The sequence below is a fragment of the Nerophis lumbriciformis genome, linkage group LG33 (assembly GCF_033978685.3).
Source record: "Nerophis lumbriciformis linkage group LG33, RoL_Nlum_v2.1, whole genome shotgun sequence".
Classification (NCBI taxonomy): Eukaryota; Metazoa; Chordata; class Actinopteri; order Syngnathiformes; family Syngnathidae; genus Nerophis; species Nerophis lumbriciformis.
The window spans coordinates 11,043,589-11,060,170 of record NC_084580.2 but is presented as its reverse complement, the minus strand read 5'-3'; the positions used below and the strand labels follow the sequence as shown (position 1 = coordinate 11,060,170).

The 16,582-nt window shown below is 38.2% G+C and overlaps 1 protein-coding gene across 1 annotated transcript in view; it reads right to left on the bottom strand.

Annotated features, from left to right (window-relative positions):
* oxct1a (3-oxoacid CoA transferase 1a) overlaps positions 1-16,582 on the bottom strand; it is a 148,980-nt gene that overhangs the window by 79,283 nt on the left and 53,115 nt on the right. The gene's annotated exons all lie outside the window — the stretch shown is intronic.

Here is a 16,582-nt window from a genome sequence, read left to right as displayed (position 1 = left end):
TCTTAATTTAGGATGTCTTACAAAGCAAACTTAACTAGCTGCATGGACAGATAATCTCACTAGTTTTTAGTATTGTTTTCCTCAAATCTAGACTTTTTATCTTATAGCGTATAGTATAGTTTCAAGGTACTGTAGGTTTTTGTCTGTATCTACATGTGGCTATCACGTCTATTAGGTGCTAACTAAGTAGTAGTGTTAGTAATAGCTCACTTTTTTAAAAGTGTCATTTAGCAACTCTGCTCTCTTGTTGTCATAATAATTTTGTCTTGTCCTCAAAACACTAGTTGTGTATGTAAGTTGTTGAAAAAGAACATATAGTTTTGTGAGATACTAGTAACATCACCAAAGGGTCAACGAATATCTGCTTTAATTTTAACAACAGTTATTCATATTCAGACATTATGCTTCTATTTAATGACACATTTCCACAAGATAGCACAAAGACAATGATCAAATGTTTGAGTTGTGCTTTGCAAAAAAGTAACAATAGAAATGTTGCCATTCATAAAAATCAGTGTTTATTAATCATAGGTCGAGCGGTCTCTAAAAGGCCGCAAAAAAATATGTGTTTCTCAGCTCCGGTTTATATGGGCCACAGCAGTACTCAGTTGTAATACACTTTTCTACCACTTGTGGCAGTAATCACAATATCAAACAAACAGAAGATGTCTGGAGCTAAAGCATACTTGCCAACCCTCCCGGATTTTCGGGAGACTCCCGAAATTCAGCGCCTCTCCCGAAAACCTCCCGGAACAAATTTTCTCCCAAAAATCTCCCGAAATTCAGGCGGACTCAGGTCCATGAGGACCTGAGTCCGCTAACCCACAATATAAACAGCATACCTGCCCAATCACGTTATAACTGTAGAATGATGGAGGGCAAGTTCTTGGTTTCTTATGTGGGTTTATTGTTAGGCAGTTTCATTAATGTCCTCCCAGCGCGGCAACAACACACAACAACAGCAGTCACGTTTTTGTATACCGTAAAGCAGTTCGTCTGCCGTAAACAGCAATGTTGTGACACTTTTAAACAGGACAATATTGCCATCTAGTGCATTTGATGAAAGCACTTTTGTGCGTGCCACACAGCAATGCATCATCAGAGAGGGTGTTCAGCATGGTTCGAAAAATAGTGACAAATAGAACAAGGATGGACAATTCAACCCTTAACTCAACAATGAGTAGATGAGTGTTATGTGTGTGTATATGTGTAAATAAATGAACACTGAAATTCAAGTATTTCTTTTACTTATATAAATATATACAGTACATATATATATATATATATATATATATATATATATATATATATATATATATATATATATATATATATATATATATATACAGTATATATATATATATATATATAATAAAATAAATATATATATATATACGTATATATATATATATATATATATATATATATATATATATATATAATAAAATAAATATATATATATATATATATATATATATATATATATACGTATATATATATATATATATATATATATATATATATATAATAAAATAAAAAATATATATATATATACGTATATATATATGTATATATATATATATATATAATAAAATACATATATATATATATATATATATATATATATATATATATATATAATAAAATACATATATATATATATATATATATATATAATAAAATACATATATATATATACGTATATATATTTATATATAATAAAATACATATATATATATATATATATATATATATATATATATATATATATATATATATATATATAGCTAGAGTTCACTGAACGTCAAGTATTTCTTATATATATATATATATATATATATGAAATACTTCACTTGGTGAATTCTAGCTGTAAATATACTCCTCCCCTTTTAGCCACGCTCCCAACCACGCCCCCGTCCCTCCCCGACCACCCACCCCCTCCCGAAATCGGAGGTCTCAAGGTTGGCAAGTATGAGCTAAAGTCATAGGGAAGTTTCTTTAGTGCAAAAATTATGATCTGTATTTTCTTAGATTTATTTTTTTAATGTTTGGTTAGAAAAATATTAATTATTATTTTATTTGATCTATTTTAGCACAACATAATAGTCTGTGAATGTATTTTTGTGTCAGTTATTTAGGAATCTCTGCTTATGCAGTATATTTGGTTAGTACTTATTTTTTCTAATCAGCTCGACATAAGCCCAAGGTTTATGTGTTTCATAAATAGTATTTGTGATTAACACATGGTTTCACATCGTTTGACAAAATTGTAAACTGTAAGTAGGTTAGATATAATTACTGAATACAAAAATCGCGAGTAACGTTACTACTTCAGCGTTAATATTTGAGTGGGAAATGGAAAAGTTGGGCCCCCAGGTCAAAAAGCCACATAGAATGCTTCACAGTAATGATGAGTGGATCTTGGATAATGAGAGTTATATAGTAGGGCTGCGAATCTTTGGGTGTCCCACGATTCGATTCAATACCGATTCTTGGGGTCACGATTCGATTATAAATCGATTTTTTTCGATTCAACGCGATTCTCGATTCAAAAACGATATTTTTCCGATTCAAAACAATTCTCTATTCATTCAATACATAGGATTTCCACAGGATCTACCCCAGTCTGCTGACATGCAAGCAGAGTAGTAGATTTTTGTAAAAATATTTTATAATTGTAAAGGACAATGTTTTATCAACTGATTGCAATACTGTAAATTTGTTTTAACTAATAAAGGAACCAAAAATATGACTTATTTTATCTTTGTGAAAATATTGGACACAGTGTGTTGTCAAGCTTATGAGATGCGATGCAAGTGTAAGCCACTGTGACACTATTGTTCTTTTTTATTTTTTATTATTGTTATTTTTTTTATAAATGTCTGATGATAATGTCAATGAGGGGTTTTTATCACTGCTATGTTGAAATTGTTACTAATATTGATACTGTTGTTGATATTATTGCTGTTCTGAGTGTTGCTTGGTCGGGTTTGGTTTTGGAATTGGATTGCATTGTTATGGTAGTGCTGTGTATTGTTTTGTTGGATTGAAAAAAAAAAAAAATTGAATCGATTTTTGAAAAATGAGAATCGATACTGAATCGTACAACGTGAGAATGGCGATTTGAATTCGAATCGATTTTTTCCCCACACCCCTATTATATAGTATACAAAGATATGGCACTGTAATTGAAGTGGCAATATTAAGTATTGCAAAATTGGTGGATAAGAATGTCCGGAGGTTAAGGGCTAGATCTTAGAGTGATTATGGTTTGGAGTTGGAGACCTCTGGTCAATTACAAAGCTGAACACTGAATCGATATTAAGCAGGTCAGATGTCTGCTAAATAAATAATGTTAATTGTATGTTGTTACGTTAAGCAGGAAACATTTCTATTTAAGAAAAATATGTATTTCATCCTGTCATTTTAGTTCTGTACTTTGTTTTTGAATGGTCTTTGTTTTTAAACATTTTTAAAAGTTGAACTTTTAATCATATAAAGTTAAAGTTAAAGTGCCAATAACTGTCACACACACACTAGGTGTGGTGAAATTTGTCCTCTGCATTTGACCCATCCCCTTGTTCACCCCCTGGGAGGTGAGGGGAGCAGTGAGCAGCAGCGGTGGCCGCGCCCGGGAATAATTTTTGGTGATTTAACCCCCAATTCTAACCCTTGATGCTGAGTGCCAAAGAGGGAGGTAATGGGTCCCATTTGTATAGTCTTTGGTATGACTCGGAAGCAGATAGAGTGACCTTGTGTATGAAAATGAAACTGCCTTGTCTTGCTTGAAGCACAATTACCAGACTGGAAAACCAAAAAGGGTTCATCGCCAAAGACTCACACTGTTGCACCGCATGACACACACGAAAAACCGCCCACACATACACACTGTTACATCTTGACAAAAACCCTAGGAGGCAGACGTGAGTTCAAGAAGGTCTTCTCCCAGAAAGGGACACTGATTTGAGCGGAGGTGGGTCAACGCGATACAAGTCCAAACAGGAATGCACCTGCTACTTTCTCCTGAGGTAATTTTGTTGGAGATGGGCCTCAGCATGTACGGCCACTCTTGCTATTAACGTTAAGTTTGCGTTCACACTTGTCATGCTTGGGTCAGTTAAAACTAACTCTGGTGCGTTTGCTGTGCTGGAAAATGTTGTTACTTTAGATGCTCAGTTCAGTTCAGTTCAGCAATGTATTTATTGTTATTTATTTCCGCACAAGAATTCCAAAGTGCCTGAACTGTAAGTTGATGCATAATTGGACCTTGGGTGTGAATGAAACACAAGCACTCTTTTAAAGTACATTTTAGAAGCTTTTTTTGGTGAAATCTAAGCTAAAAACTAAGTATATAAATACCCAACATATTCAACCTAGCAGACAGCATTTTGGTTTAGAATATTTTAATAAACATAAAATATAGAGATGTAACGGTATGAAAAGTCCTTATCATGTTATCGTGCCCAAATTTATCACGGTTATTATCCATCCATCCATCCATTTTCTACCGCGTGTCCCGTTTGGGGTCGCGGGGGGTGCTGGACCCTATTTCAGCTGCATTCGGGCGGAAGGCGGGGTACACCCTGGACAAGTCGCCACCTCATCACAGGGCCAACACAGATAGACAACATTCACACTCACATTCACACACTAGGTCCAATTTAGTGTTGCCAATCAACCTATCCCCACATACATATGGAGACCTATTTTTAAAGCTTTTCAGGTGGAATTCTTTCCCATTCTTGCTTGATGTACAGCTTAAGTTGTTGAACAGTCCGGGGTCTCCGATGTCGTATTTTAGGCTTCATATTGCGCCACACATTTACAATGGGAGACAGGTCTGAACTACAGGCAGGCCAGTCTAGTACCCGCACTCTTTTACGACGAAGCCACGCTGTTGTAACACGTGGCTTTTTCATTGTGGCGATATCCTTTACACACCGATGTCACTTTTTGATGCAGTACCGCCTGAGGAATCGAAAGTCACAGGCTTGCTGCTTACGTGCAGTGATTTCTCCAGATTCTCTGAACCTTTTGATGATATTATGGACCGTAGATGGTGAAATCCCTAAAAAAAAAATAATGTTGCTCACACATTTGTTCATAAAGTGGTGACCCTCGCCCCATCCTCGTTTGTCAATGACTGAGCATTTCATGGAAGCTGCTTTTATACCCAATCATGGCACCCACCTGTTCCCAATTAGCCTGTTCACCTTTAGGATGTTCCAAATAAGTGTTTGATGAGCATTCCTCAACTTTCTCAGTCTTTTTTGCCACTTGTGCCAGCTTTTTTGAAACATGTTGCAGGCATCAAATTCCAAATGAGCTAATATTCACACAAAATAACAACGTTTTCCAGTTTGAACGTTAAGTATCTTGCCTTTGCAGTCTATTCAATTGAATATAGGTTGAAAAGGATTTGCAAATCATTGTATTCTGTTTTTATTTACGATTTACACAACGTGCCAACTTCACTGGTTTTGGGTTTTGTAATATGTTCTTTGCTGAGCGACAAAAATAGTGTGAAAGCTAAGCAAGCTGCACCAATCTTTTTGGGTACCAACCACAGTACTAAAAGGAGCCTAATTTAATGGAAAAGACGGTGAGCAATACTTTAGAAGGAGAGAAAGGTGACCTAACCATGACAACATCATTCTTACCCACTCATCTACTCCCTTTGTGTAACTCAGTGTAACCTACTTATTCCATTTACATGAGGGGCAAGCAGCCGTTCAGAACAAATTGAATTTAATCCCTGCTTATCTCCACTTCCTCCTTCAACACTCGCCGCGAACTGAGAGAAGTCAACAGCAAAGAGCGGATCTTGCCGTTGTCATGGATACGCAGGCTTTGGTTGGCGGGTGAGGGAGGGCCCCACTCAGTCAGGACCATCAAGTCTCTTTCCCGTTCCTTTTGATCGGGATATGGTAAATCCAATGCTCGTCGGCCGTGCAAGACGAGATTGGTGGCGCCAGAGATAGCGCGGTCCCACTCATCCTCCCACATCTTTCTCATCCGTCTTTTGTGAGAATTTGCATAGACGCCTTCATCAAGCAAGACTGAGCTCATCACATTTAAAGACTTTAAAATAGGGCAGAGGGAACCAAGGGAGACATTTGCGTGACAATTTAGTCAACATGGTATCATTTCGGTCCATCTTGAACCGAACCTCATTTAACCGGCTCCATTTTCAATTAGCCAAGTCGCAGCACAATAACAAGCTCATACAATTTAAATAGGCGTGTACATAAAAAACAGAGTCCCTCCTTTCATCTGTGAGATGTGTCCCAGCTGGAACGGTGCGCTCAGATGTAGTTCAGACAGCAGCATTAACACACGAGGAATGGTAAAAGCATTTAAAAACAAACAGAATGATAAAACACACACACAAACACAAGCAAATGAGCAGGTGTGTGGAGCCAGCAAGCAAAAAAGGGGAACGCACACATTGATATTCCTGTATCTCTAAGCATTTTCACATCAATGAAAGCAGAAGGAAGCATAAAAGCGTAATGGCAGTAGGACGACGGAAATCAAATTTGGTGAGATGATACAGGACAAAATAAAAACTAATTTTTATGTGTTCCTGACACATTTCACCATGAATAAGCACTGGTTGTACATGCAAAAATAATCAGGTATAGCAGCTCTGTTGTGCATACCGGTACTTACAGTATGGTAGTGTTGCTTAACTATTGTTTACTTGTACTTTACTCACAAAATATTCTGTGTTCTATAAACAGCAGTGATGTGCGGTGAGGTTGATGGCTGGTGAGGCACTGACTTCATCACAGTCAGATTTACAAACATATGAACCCTAAAGAGTATCTTATTCACCATTTGATTGGCAGCAGTTAACGGGTTATGTTTAAAAGCTCAATCCAGCATTCTTCCCTGCTTGGCACTCAGCATCAAGGGTTGGAATTGGGGGTTAAATCACCAAAAATTATTCCCGGGCGCGGCGCCGCTGCTGCCCACTGCTCCCCTCACCTCCCAGGGGGTGATCAAGGGATGGGTCAAATGCAGAGGACACATTTCACCACACCTAGTGTGTGTGTGACAATCATTGGTACTTTAACTTAACTTTAACTTTACACATACAAACTGTAGCACACAAAAAAGCACATTTAATTAAAAAAACGTTATTATGGTCTTAGCTTTACTTATAACTGCGGGAACAGTGGTGTTTGTGTTGGAGGAGTTGTGAATGAATGAAATATGAAATCCGTGCTGCAGTCTGCAGGTGTACCTAATGTTGTGTCCCTAATGTTGTGTCCCTGCAGTCGTTCACGCTCCTCCGGCGCGAGCATTGTTTTTGTTGCACTTTTTGGCTTCTTGTTAAGTGACTTTTTTTGGGTGGATTCGGTCTTGCACGTGGAGGGTTTGGGTGTGGGCTTTGGTTGGTGTGGCGCTCCAGTCGGGGGGTGCATTCTGCGGCGGGGGGTGCATTAACCGGCACCAGGAGGCGGGATTACTGCGAGCCTCACACAGTGCGTCTTCGCAGCAGTTTTATGATTGCTCAGCACAAGAAATACGTTACACACATACAGTTGTTGACAAAATACACTGTACATTATATACCTCAGCTAACTAAACTATGGAAATGTATAATATAATTCATACAGCAATACGGTCTCACTGCACAGCAGGCCAGCAGTTAGCCGAGTCATTGCGCAATCCATGTTGAGGCACAACTGAGTGACGTGCCTCAACTGGCTGCTGATCACCGCACCGTCTCTTCTCAGTATTTGAAAGGCAAATGTGAAAATTCAGCGATTTTGAATAAAAATAATCTAAAACTGGTGAAGTTAAATGGAAAATAACGTTATAGTATAATCACTGAATACATATAACAATGTAATAGATTTTTTTTCTTTTTACATTTTTTTTCTTTCCATGATGGCAGGTGAAGCCCGCCTCACCTGCCTCTAGTGACCGCACGTCACTAATAAACAGTATCCATAACATGACATCACATGCGGACGACACAACAGTAGTGGGCCTCATCCGTGACAACAACGACATGGACTACAAGGAGGAGGTGAAATATCTGGTTGACTGGTGCAGAACCAACAACCTGGTCCTGAATGTCAACAAGACCAAGGAGATCATCGTTGACTTCAGGAAGCACCAGTCCAGCCACGCTCCACTCTTCATCAACGGCACAGCGGTGGAGATAGTAAGCAGCACCAAGTTCCTGGGGGTGCAGATAACTGACAATCTAACCTGGTCCCTACACACCGGAGCTCTTGTAAAAAGAGCTCAGCAGGGCATGCACTTTTTGCGTCGGATGAAAAGAGCACAGCTCCCTCCCCCCATTCTCACCACATTCTACAGAGGCACTATAGAGAGCCTGCTGACCAACAGCATCTCTGTCTGGACTGGAGCCTGCAGTGCCTCAGACTGGAAGTCTCTCCAGAGAGTGGTGAGGACGGCGGAAAAGATCATCAGGACTCCTCTTCCTCCTATCCAGGAGGAAAAGCCGCTGCCTGACCAGGGCTCAGAAAATCTGCAAAGACTCCTCCCACCCCCACCAAGGACTGTTTTCATTGCTAGACTCTAGAAAGAGGTTCCGCAGCCTCCGAAGCAGAACCTCCAGGTTCTGTAACAGCTTCTTCCCTCAGGCTGTAAGACTCTTGAACGCATCATAATTAAATTAAATTATTCCCTCAACTCCCCCAAAATGGATTAACTCGCTGGAATAAAAAAGACAATATAACATACATCCATAAACATGGATGCATGTGGAAAAAGTGCAATATATTTATTTGTACAGTAATCTATTTATTTATTTATATATATTTATTTATTTTATATGTATATTTATATATTATTTATATACATTTATTATTTATATATGCACCTTATTGCTTTTTTTATCCTGCACTACCATGAGCTTATGTAACGAAATGTTGTTCTTATCTGTGCTGTAAAGTTCAAATTTGAATGACAATAAAAAGGAAGTCTAAGTCTAGTCTAAGTCTAAGTCTATCACGTGACACATCAGCATATCGCATGCGACTTCAGTTCAGCCAGCATCGCAGCATGTAAACCGGAAGTTTTGTTAAGTACCACAAATGCACTGGCAATGCGAGCTTTGCAAACTAGTACATTTTTTTGAATGGCTCTTTTAAGTGAACATCCATCCATCTTCTTCCGCTTATCCGAGGTCGGGTCGCGGGGGCAGCAGCCTAAGGCAGAGAAGCCCACACTTCCCTCTCCCCAGCCATTCCGTCCAGCTCCTCCCGGGGGATCCCGAGGCCTTCCCAGGCCAGCCGGGAGACATAGTCTTCCCAACGTGTCCTGGGTCTTCCCCGTGGCCTCCTACCGGTCGGACGTACCCGAAACACCTCCCTAGGGAGGCGTTCGGGTGGCATCCTGACCAGATGCCCGGACCACCTCATCTGGCTCCTCTCAATGTGGAGGAGCAGCGGCTTTACTTTGAGCTCCTCCGGGATGACAGAGGAGGGAGCGCCCTGCCACCCGGCGGAGGAAACTCATTTCGGCCGCTTGTACCCGTGATCTTGTCCTTACGGTCATAACCCAAAGCTCATGACCATAGGTGAGGATGGGAACGTAAATCGACCGGTAAATTGAGAGCTTTGCCTTCCGGCTCAGCTCCTTCTTCACCACAACGGATCGATACAGTGTCCGCATTACTGAAGACGCCGCACCGATCCGTCTGTCGAACTCACGATCCACTCTTCCCTCACTCGTGAACAAAACTCCGAGGTACTTGAACTCTTCCACTTGGGGCAAGATCTCCTCCCCAACCCGGAGATGGCACTCCACCCTTTTCCGGGCAAGAACCATGGACTCGGACTTGGAGGTGCTGATTCTCATCCCAGTCGCATCACAATCGGCTGCGAACCGATCCAGTGAGAGCTGAAGATCCTGGCCAGATGAAGCCATAAGGACCACATCATCTGCAAAAAGCAGAGACCTAATCCTGCAGCCACCAAACCAATCAATTCCCAGTCGAAAGTAGTTTGTTTGTGAGCCATTTTGCTGCCAATGGGACACGCTCGCGACACTTTTACTGCTGTACCAAGGAGATATTCACATCTGAAAAACAGTAGTTCAGCGGGGTAGTAGAGTTTTGCATTCACATTTTATCATGACATAACTTATAAACATCGACCTTTTGTTATTTTTTTCTCTATAAATAAAATGTGAAAATGTCTCATTTGCATAAACTTTATCTGTAGCATGCTAAGTTTTAATTGTACCACAAAGATTTTTGTTTTTTTCTGCAAAATCGTGATCTCTGTCAAATATAATGTCCACCTTGTAGTACGTATACAACAAAAACAAAACGCAAATTAAAATTTAATATTTCAGAATAATTTCTACCAAGTATATATTGGTGGAAATTTTAATTATTCTGATATTTGGATCTTATAACTGCTATCTGTGCTAGTCTTTTTTAATATCTGATTTACTCAACAAAATATAACAGGTGTTTTTTATATTTGATTTACTTAACAAAATATAAAAACGGGTGAGTCTTTGACAGCAACAGCTCTTTAAAGGGTTGCTATTATGCAAAACAAATATTTACATGTCGGTACATGATTTTGTATATTTGGGATGCCAAGAAGGGTAGATATTTATAAAACAATCTTGCCTTCATTCAATATTGCGCCAAACGAGCCATTTAAAATTTGAGACTTTAGTTTTGCCTTAGTTATTTCAGCGGACATCTCCAATATACTGTATATATATATATATATATATATATATATATATATATATATATATATATATATACATATATTAGGGCTGCAACAACTAATCGATTAAATCGATTAAAATCGATTATAAAAATAGTTGGCGATTATTTTAGTCATCCATTCGTGCTATGCGCAGAGGCAATATATATTTTTTTTTTAATAAAGCTTTATTTATAAACTGCAGCATGTACAAACAGCTGAGAAACAATAATCAAAATAAGTATGGTGCCAGTATGCAGTTTTTTTCAATAAAATACTGGAAAGGATAGAAATGTAGTTTGTCTCTTCTATCCGATTATTAATCGGTTAATAGAAGTAATAATCGACAGATTAATCGATTATCAAATTAATCGTTAGTTGCAGCCTTAATATATATATATATATATATATATATATATACATATATATATATATATATATATATATATATATATATATATGTATGTATGTATGTATGTAAGTATATATATACACACATACATACATACATACATATATATATATATAGGTGTATATCCAGTATAACTTTGGTAGAGATTTACCCAAAGAGCTTTGCATTAGTCTGCCATTTTTATTCAGTTGTAGTCCAAAGTTGTAGTCAATAAGTTCGTTACTTTTCTTTATCCTCTTATTGTGGGGCAGACTGACTCGTACATGCACATGCATCTTCCGCAGTTGCCATTTCTAATAAGAAGTAGCGTATAGTTCTAACATATCTGGTAGTAAACTCGATATGGAAGCAATCAAAATTACAACATGGCTGACGGGGTAGAGACACAACCGAAGGGTGATTGGCTTGGAGGAGGACGTTCACACGTAAATAGGACCGCCCACAAAACGGCACATTCTGAAGAGACAGTCAGAGAGCGGCTTGAAGATGGTCTGTAAAACAAAATCTATGCAAAACTTTGACCAAAGCACCACTATTACATGTTATGTAGACCGCAAGGAAGTACAAAATCATATGACCACTTTAAGATCCGGCTCACTTTAAAAAGCCATAAAATGTTCCAATCTATTCAATTAACTAGCCGCCATCTGTATCAAAATGGATAAATTGTCCTAAAAAAATCAAATAACCACCTGGGTCTCTAATTAGCACCAGGTAAAAAAACATTGGCAATGACAGCGGTGGCTGTAAGTAACCTACCTGTGTAGCCCTAATTGTTTTTTTTTAATTAACACAGCAAGATGGCAGTTGCATTTTAGTGCATTTAAAGTGTCATTGGCAACCCAGCACCTTCTATATGCGCGTTAAAATGTTGGTTACATTACTCAGCTGTTAGTATATGCTCATGCGTGTTACATTTGTCGTACTGTTGTTTAGAATAAAGTCATCAGCTAGTTGAGCAGTTTGCCCTTTACTGCTATCACAGTATATGCCAGGGGTCGGGAACCTTTTTGGCTGAGAGAGCCATGAAAACCAAATATTTTAAAATGTATTTCCGTGAGAGCCATATAATAATTTTTAACACTGAATACAACTAAATGCATGCATTTTTAAGTAAGACCAACATTTTTAGAGTATAATAAGTCTTATTTTTTTAATAACATTCTTATTCTAAAGCTAACCAATAATAAATAAAATACTTCTTATCCACACCCCGGATTGTAAATAATGTAAATAATTCAATGTGATTATCTTGTGTGATGACTGTATTATGATGATAGTATATATCTGATAGTATATTACTGTATCATGAATCAATTTAAGTGGACCCCGACTTAAACAAGTTGAAAAACTTATTCGGGTGTTACCATTTAGTGGTCAATTGTACGGAATATGTACTTCACTGTGCAACCTACTAATAAAAGTCTCAATCAATCAATCAATCAATCATTGATGCGACTTCTTGAACAGGTGCGGTACAAAGCGGATGTATGGATAAAAATGCATGCAAATGTTTTATATTGTGAACGTTATTTTTAACACTATGATTACCAGTGTAATTATTCATTACTAATCGTGTTAAGCAATGTCAGCTAAGATTTATCTGAGAGCCAGATGCAGTCATCAAAAGAGCCGCATCTAGCTCTAGAGCCAGATGCAGTCATCAAAAGAGCCGCATCTGGCTCTAGAGCCATAGGTTCCCTACCCCTGGTATATGCCGTGTTATGAGATACATACTTTTTCATAAATGGCAGCATGATCAAAAAGAGCTAGGGGTTCTTTTGCATTTTCACATGTACTGCAAATCCTCATTAAAATTGAAAAAATTAAGACGTTACGGAGCGTGATGAGTTTTAAAATTTAAGAAATTAAACCCTCTTTCCCTGTCATCTTAGATGTTTAGGTACCGTATTTTTCGGACTATAAGTCGCAGTTTTTTTCATAGTTTGGTCGGGCTCCAGTGCAACTTATGTATGTTTTTTTTCCTTCTTTATTATGCATTTTCGGCAGGTGCGACTTATACTCCGGTGCGACTTATACTCCGAAAAATACGGGAAATAAAAACAAATTATTTTTACACATCTGTTGCAATTTGTTGCACATCTACAATGTAAAATGTACGGCATACTGTTACAACTAAAAAATATATTGCATCACTTCTGAATGTTGAATAGTCAATTACTGTATTTTTCAGACTATAAAGCGCATCTCACATTTTCTCCAAATTTGACAGTGATGTGTGATACCACTGATTTTCTTCCCGATCCGATACCAAATTAAATTCAGGCTGGTATCGGCGATAACAATCCAATGCCGATACTTTGTGCAAATATACTTAATGTGTCTGGTAAAATGTTAAAAGTAGTTTCAAAAGATGCTGCTCTTGAGAAATCATCTTCAAACAATATAAAATCAAAGGGCAAAACAAATTATGGCTTTATTCTGCACTGAATGTATTATCTTATCTGTATTCAACTCTGTATATCAGGGCTATTCAACTAAATAATGAAGAGGGCCACAGTTTCAAGAGTCCAAGGGCTCAGGGGTCGGATATCAAAATGTGGATTTTTGTCAGAAATTGCTTTAGCAGGTTATATTCCTTTGAGACTTAGTTTACTTAACTGCAAAGTAAACACATTGGCTTTCACGCTGCACTGTCAATATATTCATTATTCCCGCCCTCGCTACTCAATTCCAGCGTGTGCAGCTTGTTAGGTTAAGTTGTGTTGGGGATTGACATTCCTTCTTTTGAATTATTTTCCTTCCTCAGTTTTATTTCTGTATTTTCATTTATGATTGTAAGACTGAAAACATAAACTTTAAATAAACATTACAAAAGTATAGCGTCCATTGTGTATTTTATATAAATAATGTTTATTGTGTATTTTACATGAACAAAATAGAAGGTTTAGTGTTAATACGGTCACACAACTACATATATTTACACATATAGAAATTAACAAAATCTGCACTACATCAAACATTGCATACACTTTAACGGTATGTGACTCATCACAATTAAAACCAAGGTGTAGCGTTATCGCATTCTACCGCTGAACTTTAACGCTACATGTATTAAACAAGCCCTGATCGCCCAGAATTACTCTTAGACAAAAAACAACATGACCACGAATACCAAAGACATCACATAGTCAGCAATTTCAACACAAGTGAAGTGAAGTGAAGTGAATTATATTTATATAGCGCTTTTCTCTAGTGACTCAAAGCGCTTTACATAGTGAAACCCAATATCTAAGTTACATTTAAACCAGTGTGGGTGGCACTGGGAGCAGGTGGGTAAAGTGTCTTGCCCAAGGACACAACGGCAGTAACTAGGATGGCGGAAGCGGGAATTGAACCTGCAACCCTCAAGTTGCTGGCACGGCCGCTCTACCAACCGAGCTATACCGCCCCACAAAACAAACTAAATATCTTCATGCACAATATTGACTTACAAAGATTTCTACGATTGTTGCTTTTTGTCTAGAATGATTTGAGCACTTGCTCGGGGCAGAATATTCATACTTTACATATATGTTAAAGGTTTACCCAAATTGTAGTTGGATGATGTCGTCAATAAAAGGGCTGCAACCAACGACTATTTTAATAGTCGACTAGTCATCGACTATCTTAATGATTAGTCGGCTTATAAACCGTACACATATTCAGTGGCTCTAATTTAGCCATCAACTTTTAACTTCAGCTTGCGATTTTTAGGCTTGTGCTTAATAACAACAAAGATGACTAACTTGTTGATAAATATTTAGTCATACTGTACCTATGCTGCTCATTAGGCAATTACAAACTTTTAAATAACGATTACATATTTATCCATTTAAAAGTAAGGACAGGAAAAGTGTAAAATAAACCAATGTAAAAAAAAAAAAAACAGTACAGTTAAAATAGCAGGAATAAAAAAAAAACATGAAAACAACAAAAAGAAACAAGCATTTTGTGATGATGTGTTTGAAAAGCATTTTTAGCATTCTAATAGACTTAATGCATATAATGTTATCATTGAATAATTCTTAACTTTTTAGCTATCTAATAGATTGAATGTTTAATCGTGTGATACCAGTGTGTGTGTGTGTGTGTGTGTGTGTGTGTGTGTGTGTGTGTGTGTGTGTGTGTGTGTGTGTGTGTGTGTGTGTGTGTGTGTGTGTAAAATGGTTATACTTGTATAGCGCTTTTCTACCTTTTTTTTTTAAGGAACTCAAAGCGCTTTGACACTATTTCCACATTCACACACACATTCACACACACACATTCACACACTGATGGTGGGAGCTGCCATGCAAGGCGCTAACCAGGACCCATCAGGAGCAAGGGTGAAGTGTCTTGCTCAAGGACACAACGGATGTGACTAGGATGGTAGAAGGTAGGGATTGAACCAGTAACCCTCAGATTGCTGGCACGGCCACTCTCCCAACTTCGCCACGCCGTGTGTGTGTGTGTGTGTGTGTGTGTGTGTGTGTGTGTGTGTGTGTGTTGGACTTTTTATTGTGCATTTTTTCCATTGCATTGCAAGTTGGCGCTGCTTTAAAACATACTTGAATTGATAAAGACAAAATTTAGCGGCGGACGTGGGCTAAAATTATGCTTAAATAATTTTTTCACACAACTTTGTCTAACAATTGTTAGCTAGCAAGCAAAGAACAAGCTAACAATCTTACAGTCTTACTGAGTTGAGACGGCATCCTCCAAATGTTTGGTATTCCTGTGCTTTAAATGCTCCCGTATCAAAGATGTATTGTCATAAAACAAGATCTGCTTTGCAAAATGAGCAAGGTATTTCTATTTGTACCAAGAATAGGAAGAAATATTCCCACACTTTATAAGTTTTCACATATGATGTTCAAGTGGCGGTGCGGAGGCGCGTCCTCCGGAAAAACACGAGTGATGACATCACAACTATGCCGACACATTTTATTGTTGACTAATCGCTGCACCCTTAAAGGGGAACATTATCACCAGACCTATGTAAGCGTCAATATATACCTTGATGTTGCAGAAAAAAGACCATATATTTTTTTAACCGATTTCCGATCTCTGAATGGGTGAATTTTGGCGAATTAAACGCCTTTCTAATATTCGCTCTCAGAGCGATGACGTCACAACGTGGCGTCACATCGGGAAGCAATCCGCCATTTTCAACCTACTCAGTGGCCTAGTGGTTAGAGTGTCCGCCCTGAGATCGGTAGGTTGTGAGTTCAAACCCCGGCCGAGTCATACCAAAGACTATAAAAATGGGACCCATTACCTCCCTGCTTGGCACTCAGCATCAAGGGTTGGAATTGGGGGTTAAATCACCAAAATGATTCCTGGGCGCGGCCACCGCTGCTGCCCACTGCTCCCCTCACCTCCCAGGGGGTGATCAAGGGTGATGGGTCAAATGCAGAGAATAATCTCGCCACACCTAGTGTGTGTGTGACAATCATTGGTACTTTAACTTTAACTT